Source organism: Cheilinus undulatus, linkage group 21 (assembly GCF_018320785.1).
Source record: "Cheilinus undulatus linkage group 21, ASM1832078v1, whole genome shotgun sequence".
Lineage (NCBI taxonomy): Eukaryota > Metazoa > Chordata > Actinopteri > Labriformes > Labridae > Cheilinus > Cheilinus undulatus.
In genome coordinates, this window is record NC_054885.1 from 31942296 (window position 1) to 31962134 (window position 19839).

The following is a 19839-nucleotide window of genomic DNA, read 5'->3' on the forward strand; positions in this document are numbered from 1 at the left end:
GAGAAAAGAACAACACTTCTTATTCCAAGTGTGACACAATGACATCTCTGATTGGTTACTGTGAAAAATGTTTACTATCCCCGTGAACTTGAGCTGTTAGCTGGGATTAATGAAGTCCAGTCTTTTTAAACTACAGAGGATTTGAAAAAGGAAACATACTTCAAAATTAGAGACAATGAAAAAGTGGGGAGTCACTGCAGAGCTTTACAGTGAGGAAGGCTGGCATTACTGATCCGCCAATAGAAACACTGATTGCAGTTGCTGGGTTTCGACCTGTAGCAAGCATTTGCCATGCATATTTCCAATGCAGCGCATGGAATTTAAATTTGCAGTTGAAAAAAGCAGCATGAAGGTTTAGTTACTCTTTAGGCAGCCAAGTAAAAGTAATGAAGCTACTTCAATAGCACAAATCGAGGTCAGAGCAAGTCAAATTTTACCAAATGTAACTTAAACTTTAAACAAGTCCAAATACATAAGACTCCATCATAAGGAAAAAAACAGCCTGGCTACATATGAATTGAATTAGTGCTGGCAACATCTCCACAACACCACAGAGAAGGTAAACACTTAACCGGCCAAACTTCCCCCCTCCCTCTCTTCCTTTTTACTGCATGTATAAGACGGAGAAGCTCTTATATAATGTGAGCGTCACATATGAAGCTGGGGGCTCATGGAAAGTGGGAGACGCAATAAGGGAGGGCATGAAGGGAACAGAAGCGGAGTTAAAAGCGAGGAGGAGATGGAGTCCCAGAGAGTCAGGGATGGGGGGGGGGGGTCTGGAAGCTAGCTGACAGGACTGGATATGCCCAGACAGGGAGCCAGGCCCAGGCCCAGACATGAGAGCCTTATGTGAGTCTCAGAAATGTCTCTCCCTCAACCCCTTCTCTACAGAATAAGACCATCGATCCCTCTCCTGTCTCCCTCCCAAACATGTTATTCTTCATCCTCTTCATCCAACTCCTCCTTTTCTTTTCCCTTCAAACATGCACGTGCATAGTCCTTCTGAACTCTTCTAATGCTATTGATGGTATACTGGAGAATTCGGGGTGTTGGCCAAGCAAGTAAATAATAATATAAACCAGCTGTGTCTTCACTTTGCTGTGAGCATATTACTCTAAAACTCATGGCTCCTTGAAATGAGACCCTAGGCTGTAAAAGCTCCATCTAGGTCCAAGTTTTGTATTATTTATAAGTCATAGATTGACGTATGTTGGCAGATGAACCTAAAATGGACCAAAGACAGCCAGGGTTTTCTTTATCCCCCTCCACCCGTCTTCTGACAGTGCCTTTATGTTGCTGTTATTCTTTCACGTCTTGGCTTTTCTCCTGTATTCTTTCTTTGACTTTTCCTCATCAAGCGCGCCCTGCCCCAGACACGGTCTGCGTATTGTCGACATGGCCCGGCGAGCTGAAATTCTCTCACGATAGAAACCCAGAGCAGAGAGCGCAGAAGCAGCATTAAGGAGAATGAGAAGAGGTAGGGTGGGGTAGCTGGAGTGAGGCACTGAGTTGTCTGTGTTTATTTTGGAAATGCAGGCCTGTAGACTTGCAGCAGAGGAACTGACCCCTAAAACTCACCAAGGCAGATATTCGCAGGAAGAGCAAAGAGTCCTGCGCTCATTCAGGGAGTCCCACACAGGTGATTTTGACAAGGATAGACCATATATTCTCTTAGGGGGCTTTTAACCCACACGTGGGACACAGGAATGGTCTGCTTCAGGAGGAAACAGTGAGGCCGGGAGGTGATTAGTGGTTACAGTTTAACTGGAGAAAAATGCACGGCCCGTGAGCCTAGCCAGCCAGGCAGGGAACAGGGCGGTATGCACCGGTCTCCTTCAGTTTGCAAACCGGCGTGAGTCAAGATTTGTATCCGCTATGTCTATTCTTAACGTACAGGTCCAGGAGTCTGGCCATCGGTCAGCATGGACACATCACACAGCAGCGCTCCAGAGTATGAATGTGTCACCTCCACTACTGCACACATGGCAATGATTAGTGATAAGATTCCTAGTGGAAAAAAGTGCACAGTTAGTTGGACTGTAATGATATAAGAGTGGAGAGAGAGTCGTCTACAAGCTGAGCTTTTGAATCAGCTCTATTTAGATTAAGTGAGTCAAATTGGTGTTTTCTGTCTTGTGGCTTTTGTGATTTTCACTACAAAAACAGCTACTGAATATCTGAGTTTGCTTACAAAAAGACAGCAATAGCAGCTACATTTTTAGAATAAAATGGAAGTTGATCATGGAATTTCAATCATTCATATCAACACATACATGTAAACAAATCATATACAGATGTAATGTTCTATGGAAACTCAAAAGACATTATAAATAATGGATAAAGGACATCACAATATCTACCACAACCATTCTCCTAAAGGACACATGGCTTCTTCTGGCTGCCTCATGCATCTCCTCTGACATTTTAAAGCCTAATCAAAGGTCAAGAGCTGGGATCTGTATCTCTCTTCAACATAACATAACCATACTGTGTCAGACATGAATGTAATAGTATTTTTTAGTGCTTCACAATTATCTTAATCATGATGCCAGGTTGTGCAATTACATAACTGCTTAAAATTCTGCAATCATTTTTGCATTAAGTAGTGTTTGAATGGTTTACAAAAAATTTAGGGATGCACTATATTGGATTTTTGCTGATATCCGATTGGCCGATATTTATTAATTAATTTTAGCCAATATCAATACCCATATTTTAATGTAATTAAGACCTAAAACTTTAGTCTTTAAAACACACAATTAAAAGATGGAGGATTAACTAAATCACAAAATATACTTTAAAGTGTAAGGACTGTTGCTACTGAGAAGCATCCCCACAGCATGATGCTGCCACCTCTGTGCCTCACAGTGGGGATAGTGTGTTTGTGGTGTTCTGCACGGCCTGGTGTCCAAACATAGCATGTTGCCTGATGGCTGAAAAGAAACATTTTGGTCTCATCAGACCAAAGGACTTTCTTCCACTTGACCATGGAGTGAAATCTAGTTAAGTTTTAATGAGTTTTCTTTAACAGTGTCTTTCTCTTTGCCACTCTCCCAGCAAGCTTTGACTGGTGAAGAACCTGGCCAACAGTTGTTGTATGCAAAGTTTCTCCCATCTCAGCTACTGAAGGGTGTTACTCCTTCAGAGTAGTCATAGGTGTCTTGGTGGCTTCTCTTACTTGTCTCTTATTACACAGTCATTTTCTATGTGTCATCCATGAGCAGCCTAATAGAATAAACACTTTCTGATTTGATATTTAATCAACTGTTACTGGGTTCTCCTCTGACAACCAAAGTAGGGCATATCTGCCACAGGAATCTATGATAAAGTGGTTGTTTTCCCTGCTGAGATAAATCTAAGTGTATATCAGGTGCCTTGTCTTCTCTGCATGCTGCCTCATTCACTGACCACTGTAATCCTCCATCCCCTGCTGCTCAGTTGCCTTTCAGTTTGACTGTAATCCCCAGCAGCCATGGAGTCCCACTGTGATATCAATTCAAACACTTACACCGACTCTCCCAGGGCAGTTTGTGCCACTTAGACTTCGCCCTCTAACTGGGAGTAGCTCTAGTGCTCCTTTAGGTTTTCTTCCCTTGAGTGGAAGGAATGTTAAAGCATCCCAACAACAGGTCCAGAAACAAAGCTGTCATCTTGGATTTCAGAGTCTTTGTTACACTATAGTCACAACACAAAAACCAACTGACTTTTTCCCTCTTTCGATCAGATGCGGTGCACTTTTATTATCCTGGTTTAAGGCATTAAGTAGAAGTGTACTGCGGGTTCCCACCATCCCTCCACCACATGCCTAGCGGTTGCTCTCTGACGCAGAAATAGGCCATTAGGGTCCACCTTTTCCACCATAAAGCACCAGCCTTTCCCTCGCAGTTTGGGACCTCATGGGTATGATGTCACACAGCTGTGGTTGTGTGGGGCAGAATCTGAAGTCACAGGAACATTTAGGGAGGGGAGGTGACAAGTAAGGCCTGTGATTTCATTTTAGAGGTAAGCATGATGGGAAATTCCATGCTCTTTTCAGTTTTGGGAGCTTTATGCAGCAGGTGAAGCAAGCTGTTGCTACCTGCAGCTAGCCACACATCTCCATGTGGCCAAGTATGCAGTCAGGACGAGAAAATGTACGGCTAAAAAAGGCTGCATACACAAAAACACACACATCCTGTGAGTGTGGAATGCCACCACAGGGCTGCACAGCTGGACCCCAGCAGACATCTGGCGTTACGTTGGAGTTGAGAGCCTTTTCTCCATGTAAGAGAGACTTCACCTAACAGCCAGTGTGTCGATAGTGATGGATGCCTCTCCGTCTGGCCTTGGACTTTCTGTCAGATGTTATGGTTGACCTGAGGTTGAACCGATCATCAGCTGATTGAATAAACAATGCAGGCTGTGGATGTGGGAAGCACCTGTGCTCACAGTTCAGAGAGGGGTTATGGATTAAATAGCAGGGGCCTGGAAGCGGGAGGGAGAAGAGGGAGTCAAAGTCCTCCCTGCACAAAGCCTGAACGGCCTCTTTCTCTGCTCCCCTTCCCCACATACTTTGAGAGAGGTCCAGTGGGAGCACAGCCAGACCTCCTCCAGTCTTGTATGATATCTGTGTGACAGTTCCTCTCATGCACCCACATGTTATACTATTCAAATAGCTCCAATCACCACCACTTTGAAAATGTACAGACATCCTCTGATCCAAAACACAACGGCAGCCCCCTAAGTGTGCCTCGATGTGCATTGCGGCCTAATGCTTTTTAATGATCCGGCCTTATTCCACTCCAGCACAGGGGCTTGTTAGGTCTGCCTTGGCAGGGCTCTGCTCTTTCCCCTGGCATCTTCTGGAACAATGGGCCCATGGGAGGCAGCCAATGGGGAGAAGGTCCATCCCAAACTGAGTCCCAGTGTGTGCACAATTAGGCTTAGGGACAGTGGAATTGCTTAATTGGAGGAAAATGGCTCTTTATCCTGGCCTCTCTGCCTGTGCTCATCCTTGCCCCCTGCACTACATACTTGGCCTCAACTCACTTAGAGTTGGTCAAAACAAAATTTATGAAATGGCAAGACAAAGATGGCACCAGTTCCAGTCATTACTTAGTATGGGAACCATTCTGACAAGAGCTTATTAAAAGAACTCATGAGCTGCGGTCAAGTAGATCCATTGTGACAAAGAATCTTTGGATGAAATTTCATAATATCATGGAAAATAGCTTCTTATAAACCAGAATCAGCTTTATTGGCCAGGCATGTGTGCACATACGAGGAATTTGACTTGGTTACACATTACTCTCTTAGTACACAAGAATATACACTATAAATACACACTATGAATATACACTATGAACATGAACATTTTTAACTTTTATGTACAAACAAGAGACCGAAGATGCAAAGAATAGGAAAGGAAAGGAAAGGTGTGTTTGTTCACATTGATCAAGTTTCAATTTATATTACAATCTTGGCTTCTAAAATCATGAAAACAAGATAAAACATTGTGCCATATGCCGTGTTGTGCTAATTTTAGGTATTTTTAAAATGAAGCAAACCCTCCATTCCGTTTACAGCACAGTATGTGCTCTGCCCTTCTTACAGAAACAGCTCTTACTTTAAGTGAGGAGCAGAGGGAGCCACAGCAAATACTCCAGTTAGTTTGAAAAGCAAGAGAGCTTAAAAAAGATGACAGACCTGTCAGCACTTCCATTGTTACTGGGTTATTCTCATATATTTAAGGCCCAAGACACACTGGGGCCACACCTTCGTATCACATCAACAGCAGCTAGTCTATGGTCAAACTCCCATCAGCCACTGCTGAACCAGACCTTTAATACCAGAGCTGACAGCCCACTACCTCACCTCACCAGGTAGGTAAAAAAACGATAGGGGCAGTGGTATTTTGCAAGCAACTGAGGCGTCCCACTTATTCTACATCTAAAACAAAAGATGGCGCTAAATTTCTTTTTTGCTGCTCTCAAACAAAGCTGCTACTACTGCAGCTGAGATGGACAAAACAGCTGCTCTTTCACGAAAACATTCTGCCAACTGCGGCCAGCTGCACCCAGAAGAGCAGTGGCGTAAAAGTGCTGCTGCTTGACGCTTCCACACGTGTCTCACTGCCAGTGTGGGTTTGTTCATTGAAACCAATGGGGGTGATGATTTGGATGCACATTTGATACCGCAGGTGTGTTTGGGCTTAAGACACCTCACACCCACCTTCTATTTATTTTATCAGAATCAGCCTTATGGCCAGGAATGCTTGTGCAACAAGGAATTTGACTTTGGTTAGCTTTGCTCTTGATGTACAGGAATTACTCATTAAAAAGTGTTTTGAAAAATAAGATTTGAATATGCTCAAGCTCTTGTAGTTACTTGTCTTGCGTAAACAAGTCTGTGTGCATAGACAGTATGGTTGCAAGATGTGGTAAGGGTGCAAGAACACTGATTAGACATAATCAGAAGTGTAAGAAATGTGCAAGGATGTGGGCAGATTTATCTGAGGTAGATAAGCTAATTTAAGATAGTTGATTGGTGTGAATGTGCATATGAGGTGAGGTGTTTTGCTGCAGAGAGAATTCTAGCAGTGAATGGAAAACGAGTAAACAGTAAATAGATGAAAATAGTAATTAATACAGTATGCATGGTTCATATGTTTTTATGTTGGTCTGCAAGTTCCCTGATCATCTATAATTCGTGATATATATTAGGGCTGGGCCATTAATCAAAAATTAGATTAAATCGCAATATGGACTGCTGCAATTTTCAAGTCAAATAAGATACAATATTTCTTTAACCTGAAATTTGTGTCAAAAGGCCACTTTTTTGCAGCAGAGATGTTATGCATTACATATGCAATCATTCAAGTCCCATTTTTTAAGAATAGTCTACAAAGAAATCCCACTTTCTTCATTTCTGTACTTTTTTCTTATTAAGTATGAGAATGAAAAAAACTGTCACACCCTTCAATAAAACAGTTCATATCCTGTTTGCAGCAGAAGTCAAAATCATCACAATTAGATGTTTTTTCAAAGCCCTTGTATAATTTAATATTGTGTTGGTTGTATTATAGAATATTTTATTGCTTGTGTTTGTTTGAAATAGACAAGATGAGTAACTTAAGGAATAATCACATATGAAATCGCAATCTCAATACTGGGGAATAAAATCGCAATTAGATTATTTTCCTAAATCGTTTAGCCTTAATAAAAAAATAATATTTCAGCTGTTTTAAAAATATAACATGTTCATAGGTTGAATTCCTGGACAAAAACATCAAAATTTAAGGGGATTTTCCTTATTATGTTAAAATCTGAACAAAGGTGATCAAAAGCGAACAACAAAACATCTGCCTCCCAATTTTTTTATAATTTTTCTTACAATTTCTATGAAAATCTGTGCAACATGTATAATGTGTGTGGTCTGTGCAGTTGGATCTTTATTATATGTGCAACCCTGTACACGTAAATCAGTGTTGATATTGTTCTATTTATTGCTTATGTGTTGTTTTATGACAGCTTAATGTGTGAAGGACTCGGAGTCCAAGACAAATTTCCCTAAGGGGACAATAAAGTGGTGATATCATATCAATGAGAATTATTGTGGGAGATGCAAGCCAAATATATTGGCCACTACTAAGGCTGAGTATTTAATAAATTTTCAAATTGCAGGAAGTATTTCTTCACCTTAAATGTGTGTCAAAATACCAGTTTAATATACTTTTTTGCAGCAGAGATGTTTTACTCTGCACATCATGTAACATTCAGGTGCCAAGTAAATTAACAAGGAAATTGCATGACAAATAGGTGCATAGAAAGACACCAGTAGAGAGGTAAACTTCACTCTCTACTTCCATGTACTTTGAATCCTACATGTAAGCAGCAGCTGGTTAATAAAAATGGTAAAACAACCTCAGTCATGTGGATCCACTCTGAGTTTTTTTTTGAGTCTGGCCTAAAGGAATGCAAGCAAACATGCAAAATTTGTGACATGGTTGTGGCTGACCCTCAAGGCAACACAACAAATTTGTCTTGGCGTTTGAATTTTGTGCTGAAAGTGGAATAATCAGACCAATTATGATGTTCGTGGTTAGAATCTAGCAGCTACATGTCCACCTCACATAGTCACACACCTTTGTTTACCAGTACATCACTTGTTTAGTAAGTGACAGAGCAGCCTGCAGACGTTGAACTCTTTATCAGATGTTGTGACAGAACATCACACAGATCAGCGCGAGCCTGCATCTTGCACAACAGCTGGCTGTGCTGAGATGAACGCCCCTGTAACAGAGCAGGATTTGTGATTCTGCTCTAAAAATGTCTCTCAGAGGTTGAGGAGGGCGAGGATGCAGACACGCGGAAACGGTATGGGAATGGAAATGGGTAACCTTAAATGGCTGTCTGCGTAAGTGGCACAAACGCCGGTGAAGGCACGTCCGCCGTGACCGGCCTTGAGTGTGACAGTGTGGGGAGTCCAGGCTACAGGGTCTGGAGAGACACTCTGAAAAAAAAAATAGGTCACTACCCTGTTTGAACTCGTGCGATTTTTCACATTCAAGCCGCGCGCACTCCGGCCAACGTGGACACACATGACAGCAGAAAGCAAACACAGGACTGACATGCATGATAGTGTTCCGCTCTCTTACCTTACAGGGAAAATGCAGCCGAGATATCTCCGACTTGGCCCCCCTCTTCCCGGTGCAAACTTCGCACGCAAAGTCCTATAAGGCTCAAGCGGCGTCGGTGTCGAATGACTCCTTGTCAGTTTTTTTCTTGAACAAAAACAGATCACAAAGCTGAGGACTGAGTGTTTCTATGTGTCTAGAGAGGCGGTCTGTCCCCAGACCATTGTCAGGAATACTTCTAAAATCAAACATAAGCTCAAACGCAGCCTGTGTGACAGCTGGTTGTTTCAGTAAAGACTAGTCTAAAGAGTGACAGCCTTGTCTGTTGCCGTAGGATGATAAATTCTGCATGTTATCATGCCACTGGAAACCCGTCAAAAAGTGTAAACACCCAGATCCGTAGCCTCAAGTGTTCCCGCAGAGGAATAACGAAGAGCACCGGTTGTGTAGCGCATCAAGGTGATTTCTTCCGATTCAAAGCGCATCGCTTAATGGCAACGCTGGTCAAGTCAAGTGGGGGTTTCCTATGGGTGGTCGTGGTTCTCCTGGCGGGGTGGGAGGGCGGTCCAGACCAGAGGGATGGCACGAACTGGTGGGTCGGGTGGATAGGGTGGGTTGGCGACGGGGTGTGGGGTAAGAAGGGGAGGTTCGTCTCCTTCTTCGGTGCTTTTTCCAGATGCTGAGGTGGGGCTGTTTTGCTGTCTTTTCTTTTTCTGCAGTTCTGCTGTTTTTTCTTCTTCTACTTCTTCTGAGCACTCGAGGACACGCTGAGTGTTGATGGTAGTCTCCTCCACCTCCGTCTGAAGCGCTCAGACAGCCGCCCGGAGCCCAGGCAGCCCGTCAGGAGCAGCTCAGAGTCTGCCAGCTCAGCGCATGCTTACTGCTCCGCCCCTCCACCATGGGCAGTCCCCGGCTCCTCTCCAAACTCTCCCCTCTCTCTCTGTCGCTCTCTTTGGCCATCACTGCCTGCCTCTGATCCCCTCCATCAACAGGACTTCAAAAAGGCTAAAACCTCAACTTTGTTTCTCCTCCTCTTTTATTCTCCGGATATTAGACCTCTCTGTTGTCAAGCTGTCACAAACCCTGTTTCTAGTTCAGCTGTCAAACAAAATCAGTAAAACTAAGACTGCACCGATGACACTTTTTATAAGAGGGGTCTGACTGCAGACCTTACATCTCTGAGCCACTCTCACTGACCTTTCATCTGAGACTCCTTTTATCAGACAGGGAGACACATAATTTAATGGTACAACGTATTTCCAGTTTAAGATTTTATTCATAAACAAAGTCTGGCAGTTACATTTATGAAATAACCGCACTGCAAACATTAGACTAAGTCATATTTTATAAATTAAAAATAGAAAAAGGTGAGAAGTCTAATCAAGGATTAGATTATGCACACACCAGTTTTAGAAGAAGTCACACGACCGGTAACTCGTTTTGAATTCTTTAGCTTTATCTAACAAAGTAAGCTTTTGCAATGAGAGCTTAGGCAAATTTAGCTAAAGCTAATGTAGCTACGCTATGTAGATAACATATATATGTTGCTCAAGTATCTGCTTTGTGAGTGCTTGATCTGTTATCTACATAGCTAACGTAGCTATGTAGATAATGTTCCAAAGATGATCTGACTTCTTTGTGAACTTAGCTAAATAGCTTCAGCAATGAAGTAAGCTTTAGCAATGTGAGCTTTAGCAAACTTAGTTACAGCTAATGTAACCAGGCTTTGTAGATAGCACAGATATGTAGCTAACGTAGCTGTTTTGACAGCTTATCTTCAGTTATGTTATCTACATAGCCAACATAGCTACATAGATAATGTATTGAAGATTATCTGGCTGCTTTGTTAGCTTAACTACATAGCTTTAGCAATGTAGTAAGCATGAGCAGTGTGAGCTTTAGCAAACTTAGCTACAGCTAATGTAACCAGGCTTTGTAGATAGCACAGATATGTAGCTAACGTAGCTGTTTTGACAGCTTATCTTTAGTTCTGTTATCTACATAGCCAACATAGCTACATAGATAATGTATTGAAGATTATCTGGCTGCTTTGTTAGCTTAACTACATAGCTTTAGCAATGTAGTAAGCATGAGCAATGTGAGCTTCAGCAAATGTATCTTAAGCTTACATAGCCAGGTTACGTAGATAACATAGATATGTAGCTAACGTAGTTGCTTTGTGAGCTTGGCTTGTGTTATATTATCTACATAACCAACATAGCTACATAGTTAATGTTCCTATGATTATCTAGCTGCTTTGTGAGCTTAGCTACAAAGCTTATCAATGTAGTTAGCTTTAGTAATGTCAGCTTTAGCAAACATAGCTTAAGCTAGCTAGGCTACATATATAGCATAGATATGTTGCTAATTTAGCTGCTTTGAGAGCTAAGCTTTAGTTATGTTATCTACATAGCCAACATAGCTGCATAGATAATGTACTGAAGATTATCTTGTATCTTATGCAGCTAATGATAAGCTACTCTTGCCGCATAGCATGAGCTTTTTTTCCTGTAAGCAGACTGTTTTGTTCTATTTTTTGGTTTGTTTGGGGGCTTTTTGTAAGCAGACTGTTTACTAGGCTTTATTTAACATTTGTCATCAAGTTTTTTAGGTCTGGCCTTTGTGTTCTTTTTGATCAACAGTGGTTTTGGCCTCGGATGCCATTTCTGCCCAGTCTCTTTCTTACTGTTGAATCATGAACACTGACCTTATCTGAGCCAAATGAGGCCTGCAGGTCTTTAGAAGTTATTCTGGGTTCTTTAGCAACCTCCTGGATGAGTCTTCGATGCGCTTTTGCAGTCACTTTGGTAGGCTGGCCACTCCTGGGAAGGTCCACCACTGTTCCAAGTTTTCTTCATTTGTTGATAATGGCTCTCACCATTCTTCACTGGAGTACCAAAGCCCCAGAAATTGCTTTATAACCATTTCCAGACTGAAAAATGTCATTGACTTTGTTTATCATCTGTTCTCGATTTTTTTTTAGATGGCAGCATGATGCCGGTTATCGCACATTTGCTTGCATGCATGCCAACCACACTTTTGGCTTTAGTGTAATTTTTAGTGTCAAATATGCAAGAGAGTATGAAATCAGGGAGGGTGCAAACACTTTACTACAGCACTGTAGTTGCAGTCTGCTCTACTTTAGTCATCCTCAGCACAACAAACTGCAGACATGGCTCCAACTTTGCACACCTGCTCAAATATTGGAACGCTAACAGCATTTATGGGCACAAATAGGCTACTCAGACTTGTTATCAGCACAGTACAGGGCTGCATAGAGTTCTGACCAAGACATCCGGTGCTTAATAAATAATACCGAAACAAGCATAAACGTCCTCTATTATGAAATCCACAATAGATCCCAGTGTCAAAGTAATTCTAAGCTTTAGCCAAAATGCGACTGGACTTGGTTGAAATTATTTGAGGTGTTTCACTTGTCCTTCAAAGTTTTGTGGATTTAGAAATACAAGAAGCTTTTCAGAGGAGAGATAAAATGTCTTTAAGGATTTCAACCAAGCCCAGTTGCTTTTCTGATCAAGAATCCATTATAAATCCTGAAAATCAAAACACTTGAGAATATCTGTGACAAAGAATGAAGATCTTCAGGGTGAAATTGAGGCCTCAGGCAAGGACTAATACAAGGTCCTTCCTCAGCTGGCAAAAAGAATCATAGTAAGTCAGTCAAATATTTTGAATGAGCTGCCAGATAACCAACACTACTGGCTCATCACCACCACAGTGCAAATGTATTACCAAATATGTTTATTTGGGCACTTTTTTTGTTGTGGATAACACATGATTCCAAAAAAAAAGAAAGAAAAACTGGAGCATTTTTTTCCCATGAGTAATTCTTCATTTGTTATTGAGAAAAATACACAAACTAAGTATTACGTAGCTCTGTAGGCATTTGGTTACCAGGTGTCCATTTGGAGTCTCTAGATGGCTGTTTTGAAATCCGCCTGGACATTTCTACACAAAAAACATTACTAAAAAGTCACTTTTACTTTATTTTCCATCATTTTGACTTGTATTTGATCAGGCATATGGCTGGAGAGGGGTGGTTCTGGGATGCCAGAGCTCACTGTTTATCCCTCTGGAAGTACTGGGGCACTAACTGAACGAAACATCAGTGACAGTGGGGTTCCCACTCGAAAAGCCTGGTGAAGTGCTGGATTTTTGCTCCCCATCAGTCTGTAGGGTTGAACTGTTGGGGCAGATATTGAGGACATATGTGACTTCTTAACTGAGTGCTTATCCTTCCACAGGTATCTTGTCTTTACTTCAAATCTAACAGCTAAAACGAAATACTCGACTGGAAAAAGATGTTCGGTGAAATTGCCATTTCCTCTGTGTTTGAGCTAGTGTAGCTCGTCACATTATTGTTGCTGAGCCAGGCGTTTTTTTTTTTTTAATTTTATGTAGGTTAAAAAGAATTAATTTTTGAGTGATTAGATATTTCTGCAAAAAGTTGTTACCTGGATTGCAAGATTAATATTATATAGAAATGTATTTATTTAACATTTATTTGACATGGACACATAGAAACACTGATGCTGGGTCATTCAATCACACACAGGTCCCAGTTCCACTGCTCTAAGTGTTTTTAGCTACACCTGTCCACATTTAAACATCGAGTTATTACTCGGCTTGTTCAAACCAGAAATAAGTTGGCCCACTTGAACATTAGCTACAGCTACGTTGTTGTAATGATGCCAGTTCTGGGAAATTGTATCATATACTTTAGAGCTCCACGATCATGCTGGCGTGATTTCAACATCTGCTATTTTAATCACATTAAAACAAAGCCACATTTTGCATTGCAATCACTCAGTGTGGAAATCATGATTTTTAGGCTTTTATTTGGTTTCTTTTCAGTTTTTGTTTGCTGTCAATAGGACAAGTAAAACAGGAAATATGACACCTGGGAAAGTGGACCATACTGTACAGGACTGGCACTGGCATTTTTTCATAATTTTAGCATGTTGTTATTTATTTTAAAATGACAATATATTGTTTAAATAACAATTTTTAAAACCCCATTTTTTGGGGGGGATTTGTGTTTTTTGGAAGTCCTATATCTAATACAGTAAGTTAAACAAACAAACAAAAAAAAATATATATATATATATATATATATAAATACATTTCATAAAGTTGAGGTAGTGCAGAAAAAATGATGTCAAACATGAGCATAATAAATTTTCTGAGTGTTGGCAAAATGGCAAAATAGCCCGTTGACTTCTAAGGGTTAAATCAATCTTGTAAAATTTAAAGACAAACCAGCCTGTTAATTGATGTACTGAAAAAAACTCAACAATAAGTTGTTCAAATTATTTCAGAAATGGCTTGACTTGGCATTACATTTACTAACTAATATTACTAACTTATATTTTGTGCATGTACTTCTATGCTGAGGCAGTTTTATCAGTTTTATGTACTACATCAATGCATCCCTGGATTTGACTATTCCTGTTTCACTCTCTGTCTTTAAATAACTTGAGATATTTTCACATGATCACATGCAAAACTGCACAATTTACAGCGCCATATCACCTTTTGAGATTTTTTAAAAATCGTATTTTACTGAAGTTCTCTGACAGTTGAAATACTGGCATCTTCATTGCCATGTCCTCTTCTAGTTTGTATCAGTTGTTTTTTTTGCACAGAGACAAACCTCTTATATGTGAAACCAACCTTGGCTTTAAACCCAATTCTGATTCTGCTTGTACCAGATAATCAATGCATGCAACAAGATGGATGAAGTCCTTATTTTTGTCATAGTCAAGGACAATTACACACAAAACAAACACAAAAATATAAGGACTTCATTCATTAATCAGTTTACTCTGATTTTCAAAGTTGCCTCTCTGTGTTTGTCTTCTGTAACATTATCATGAGATTAAAATCAGGATATAAGAATGGGTTTGTATACACACAAAGAGTGAACAAGTGTGTTTTTTCAGACGTGATTATACTGTATATCTTGTCTTTTCTTCAGGATCTGACACAAAATTGCATACAAATGCATATTATAGGGGTGTCTGTGCAAAAGTGGCTACTCTTTATTTCAAAACTCTTTATTTAGAAGTGGGTATCTTGTATGGAGACAGAATACAAAGTGGATTTAACTCCATATATCCATGTACAGTATATCCTGCACAACATCACTGATTATACTGCAATGCCAAAAAAGTTATTAGTATTTTTTAGTTAGTTCAATGATGATCATTTAATTTCAAAGCTAGACTTTATTTATCTGTGGTGATAAAGAGCCCTTATTTTAGAGGACAATGTTGTAATAAACTGGTGAACTCAGTTCCAAGAGCTTAAGAAGCAACTATTATCATCAGTTTTTAATTCAACATCAGCCTCTTCCTCTACCTATGAGGTGTTTTATTGCTGACAGGGATGCTGGTTTACTGTGTGATGATGCTGCTTTGTCCTCACTGTGACTCCTCATCTCTCCGTCATGCTCAGGTGCACCAGCAGACTCTTCACAGTTTCCCAATGTGACCACTAGAGGGTGTAAAATAACCTGTGGAAACATCTACTCTATGTAACCCATGAGCTCTCCGAGATTTTTAGCCACAAAAAAGAACTGATTTGTTTACCAGTTCTTCTGTTTACATTCTAGGAAAGCTGTTATTCTTTAACCATGCAGTTTTCCTAAAACAGAGTAGAAATCCATGAGTATGATGAAATGTCCAGTTACACAGACAAAATGAAGTAACAGGAGACATAAAGATTTGTCTATCTGAAGGCCTTTTTGAGATTAATCGGTGAATTTGTATCTGTAGCTTAGAGCGTGCTGTGATACTGAATGTAGCATCTGATTATTATTCTTGATCTGACATCCTTTTCTGCAGTAGACCTAGATTACGGTAGTTTAAGATGGCTGATACATTAAGATAAGATAAGATAAGATAAGATAAGATATGACATGACATTACAAAGAGTGGTGGACTCAGCATGTTTGTGAGGCAAGGGTGAAAAAAAATCAAAGGGCACCTGCTCTGTGTAGTTGGGGGCCATCATCCATGAAGTCGTCTATACACAGACTATTAAATAGTAACAGTGAAATAGTCCAAAATCCTGGTTAAGACTTCATGTCTGTATGCTTATACCTACTACACTTCTGTAAAAGGAGGAATTACAAACCACTTAACCAATGATTAAACAAAAATACACTAGGATGGGTGTTAGTCGGAATGAACTTTATACCAAGGGTCTTGTATTTTCTCTACTCTAAGACATGTAGTTCCATCCACTGAGAGGAGAACCTGCTGACAACCCTAGAGGGCTATTTATCATGGAGGCTATTGCCCACATAAAATGCACTAAAGATGGCACTTTGTCAAAAATTTGTCCAAATGGAGGCCCCTTAAGGTCACACTTTGTCAAAATTTGTCACTATAGGGGCACTTAAGATGGCACTCTAGGAAGCAATTAGGGTACTTTTTACTCAATTAGAGCATACTTGGAGGTCATTTGTCAATATTTGTCCACTAAGAAGGTACTTTGTCAAATTTTGTGACAAATTTTGTCCACTTAGAAGGCACTTTATCAAATTTGGTCCAACTGAAAGGCACCTAAGGGCACTTTGTCAAACTTATGCACTTAACCAAATCGTATCTACATAGAGAGCACTTAATAGGGTACTTTTTAATTACAGCACACTTGGAGAGCACTTTGTCAAATTTTGTCCACACAGAGGGCAATAAATCAGGCACTTTGTCATGTTTATCTACCACAGTGACATACAAGATGGCATTTTTATACTGAATTTCAAACATTAGGGTGCCAAGGGGAGCAGTCACCTCCTCTGCCCCGAGCCAACCAGTGATTGCAAGAATACAAATTAGTTAAACCCAAAAGGGCATCCAATGTAAAAAAAATATTTCAAAAGCCTAATACAAGTCAAAAAAGTTTCAACAGTAATGGGATTATAGACAGTCTCAGCAGTTCAGATACTAGTATAGTAAAAAAAGAAAAAAAAAAGTCACTGACCTGTCAGAAGAAATGACGTCAGTCAGTCCAAGTTTGTAATACCAATGATGTTATCTAAAAAAGAGCAGGTATATACCTTTGCTGTATTATTCAATAGCCTTAATATTAACCCACCATGAGCACAGAGATCAGCATCATTTAGAAAAGTTATTATTGCCAGGGAAAAAAAAACTTTCAACTGGGAGAAACATCCAGCAGAACCAGACTCATGTTGAACAACCATCATAACCACCAACCTCAATTCAAGTTATAGTGGTAACTGTATGTGTAGTTTTACTGGTAGAACTGTAGTATTAATTTGTCTAAAGGGTTCCATAATAATGTTTATCTCTTGAAAATCTATAAAAATGTAAAAAAAAAAATAAAAATAAAAAAAAAAGAGTGAGCTAACAGAGAAAAGAAAAGAGCAGCTCTCTGTGCATATAGACAGACTGTAGAGAAATGCGTCAACAAAAACCTACATAGCCAATGCACAATAGGTTGTTAATGGCAGAAAAAAAGCTTACCACCTTTTATTGGCCACATCAACAATAGCCAAGGCCACAGGCATCATGTTTAAGGGTTATCTGCGCATACACTTCTGTCTCAGCCTTTCTCATGAACATGATCTCTCATGAACACTTTTAGGGTTCCTCTTCAATTTTTTCTCAAATGTCCACTGTGACTCAAGCGTGGTCTGATTAGATTGTGGGGATCATCAAGGTGATTTAGCCTTATGTTGGTGAATGTGATTTCTCCAGAACACTTAGGGATCTTCTTCAAACTCGTGGACATCAGATTGTTTAGGTTACAGGTCAAAGGTGAAGGTTATTGGGCTTCATGTTCATCCATACTCCTGAATGCATCTAAAGATTTTGAGAATTTTTTCAAACTTTGCACAAATGTCTTCTATGACTCAGTGATAAACTGCTATGACTTTCAAGGTTATAGGTCAAAGGTGAAGGTAATTAGGCTTCCTGTTCATCCCTTGCTTCTGAATGCAATATCACAACAACTCTTTATGAAGTTTTCTTCAAGCTTTCCACAAATGTCTTCTATGAGTCAAGGATGAAGTGATTAGACTTGGAGGTCAAAAGCCACGTCCGAGGTGCCTTATATTCATAGCATTGGTGCTAGCTTCCTGGCTAACAGTTACTTCATTTTGGAACTGAAAAGTTTATCAAACAATCACTGGGTTCTGAATTTGGAATCATTTATTCATGATGCTTTATAAACCCATTACGGCACTTTTTTGCCACTTCTTTGTGTCACTTTTAATTTCTTTTTGCTGTTTGTTGCCACAATTTTGCCACTTTGTGCCCATTTTTGCCAGCTTTTTTTGGCACTAATATCCCATTTTTGCATTTTTTGGCCGTTTTGGCCACTATTCTGTTACTTTTAGGCCATTTGCCACTCCATTATAGCACCTTTTTGTAAACAACTTTTACATTTTTTTGTGACTAATTGTTACTTTTGCCAATTTTTTCTTATTACTTTGCCAATTTGCCAGTTTTACAGTTTTTTCACAGACTTTTGCTACTATTTTGCTTCTCTTCACTCATTTTTGCCACTGCTAACCAATTTTGCCACTTTTTACACACCGTTGCTGTTTATTGCCCAATTTTGGACAATACTTGGCCACTTTTTGCTACTCCTTTTTGGCACTTTAATTCATCAAATTTTTAGCTCACCTTCCCCCTATTTTTCCCCTATTAACAATTTTTTTTAACACTTTCTTTACATTTCTACCAATTTTTGTTGCTAGCTGCCCATTTTTTGCCAATATTTGCCACTTTTATGCCGCTTTTCACCCATTTTGCCCCTTCTCTTTGGCACTTTTAACCTATTTCCGCATTTTTTTCAAAATTATGTCATTGTTTTTCATTTAAGTTGATGAATTTTTCTCTGCTTTTCTGTCTTAATATCAACAGTTAAAGGGGCATTCTGTTTTAAGAAAGGGGTTTGTATATTTTAAAAAAGGCTATATTGTGCTACAGCATAAATAAATCAAATTCATGTTTTGTTGCTTTTATAGGAGTATTATTCAGTATAGAAATTAAATAAGGTTATCACGTCTTTACTTTATAATGGACCATGTTTTTGCTGACCTCCATGGGCCCCAGAAAGCTCTCGCCTTTATCCCCCCTTATGGACGGCCTTGCCTCCAAGAGGCATGTAAACTGTCAGGCAACAGTTCTAGTTTCTTACATGCTGTTTCCTATGAAGTGGGCAAGAACTGGTCAAAGTTAATGGGCTGAATATGCCCACTGTCATCTGTAGATCTCAGGTCAAAACTCTTCCCCTATTATCTATGAATTCATCCTTTATATATTTGGTGTTTTTTGTTAATACACTCATGTCTGTCAATGTTTTTAGCATTTGTTTGTTCATTTGTCTCCATAAACAGACTCCCACTCCTGTTTTCCAGCAACATTTCCGGTTAGAAAAACAAAATCACTGCCTGTGTTTTTGTGTCTGGTTTCGCAGCACGCGCGTCGCAGCCTCTAATTAAACCTATTAAATTGGGTTACTGTACTTAATCCTCCCTTACAACCACTGCTACACCCATAATGGTTAAAAAAAAAAAAACGCGCCAGACCGTGTAGTGTCAGCCAGGCGGCAGTCTGTCCCCAGAAGCCCTCCTCCTCCTCCCCGGTGCGCTGTTGCTGTGCAGCTCTGCCAAGCCGTCAGCTGATCCCTCTCTTGTTCTCTTATCGCAGCTGTCCGCGTATCCGCCCCTATAGTAGTCCCGCTCTTTATTTACTATCAGCTGTCTAGGTGCGCTTTTACAATTGGGTTAAAGCTGTAAAAATGTCTCCAGGCACTGTGGTTGTAACATTTTACCCGCTCACGTTGACCTTTGAAATGTTAATAGCTTCAAATCAAAGGCGCTCCTCGTAGAAATGTGATTTAAATGAAGGATAAAAGAAGAGAGTGCTTTTTGATTTTTACCGGAAGGTTCTTGGATGAACCCAAAGCTGTATATCTAATTATCAATCAGCTATATATGTGATAATGTAAATGCAATTAATTAGCCATATATTCCCATAAAACTCCCAATTCCGTGGCTGTATTTACGCACTAAATAGTCCTTTGTTTACATGCAGTCCCTCGTCTCTGCGGAAGGAGGCTTTTTGGTAGTGCAGTGTGACTCCTACCAGCTGTTTCCCGCCTTGAAAGCCATCCGATCAGCTGCACACACACATACACGGTCATGCAGAGAGAAAGCAAAGGGGGAG

General features: G+C 40.1%; 1 protein-coding gene across 2 annotated transcripts in view; it reads right to left on the bottom strand.

Annotated features, from left to right (window-relative positions):
• The window catches only part of glis2b (GLIS family zinc finger 2b), a 55408-nt gene extending 45939 nt beyond the window's left edge, over positions 1–9469 (bottom strand). Inside the window, exon 1 of one of the 2 annotated variants that reach the window (XM_041816886.1) lies at positions 8641–9469. The gene's annotated coding sequence lies outside the window, so the exon portion shown is untranslated. Of the gene's footprint in view, positions 1–8635 lie in introns of both variants that reach the window. The other variant, XM_041816885.1, reaches the window with a different exon arrangement.
• Between the last annotated feature and the right edge of the window lie 10370 nt (positions 9470–19839).